This window comes from Sinocyclocheilus anshuiensis, unplaced genomic scaffold (genome assembly GCF_001515605.1).
Source record: "Sinocyclocheilus anshuiensis isolate Anshui unplaced genomic scaffold, SAMN03320099.WGS_v1.1 scaffold1230, whole genome shotgun sequence".
NCBI classification, from domain to species: domain Eukaryota; kingdom Metazoa; phylum Chordata; class Actinopteri; order Cypriniformes; family Cyprinidae; genus Sinocyclocheilus; species Sinocyclocheilus anshuiensis.
Window position 1 is genome coordinate 99,731 of NW_015558637.1, and position 480 is coordinate 100,210.

Here is a 480-nt window from a genome sequence, read left to right on the forward strand (position 1 = left end):
AAAAATTGTCTTTGATCTTTCAAGCTGTTTCATGGCACTCAGCGGGTGTTGCATGCATCAGTCCAAAAGAACTTAATAAAAAATGCACCCATCCATAAAAAAAAAGTGTCTCACATGGCTCCGGGGGGTGAGCAAAGGCCTTCTGTAGCGAATTGATGCGTTTTTGTAAGAAAAATATCCATATTCAAAACGTAATAATCACTTGCGGAAGCAGCTCCGGGCGGATGACGTATGAGGTCAGCTTTGCACATGAGCCGCTCAGAAGTGACGCACGCGGAAGCGCAGATTTCACGATCTTGTCAGATTTTACAATAAAATATAATTGTCTGTTTTGCTTACATCTATACACCTTTCACCTTTTAAGACAAAAAAAAAGATGGATTCATTATTTTTAATTAAAATGCACAACAACAATAAAACAGTAAGATTCAATGACAAACTAACAAAACGTTATTAACAAAAACGAATAAGATGAAGCAT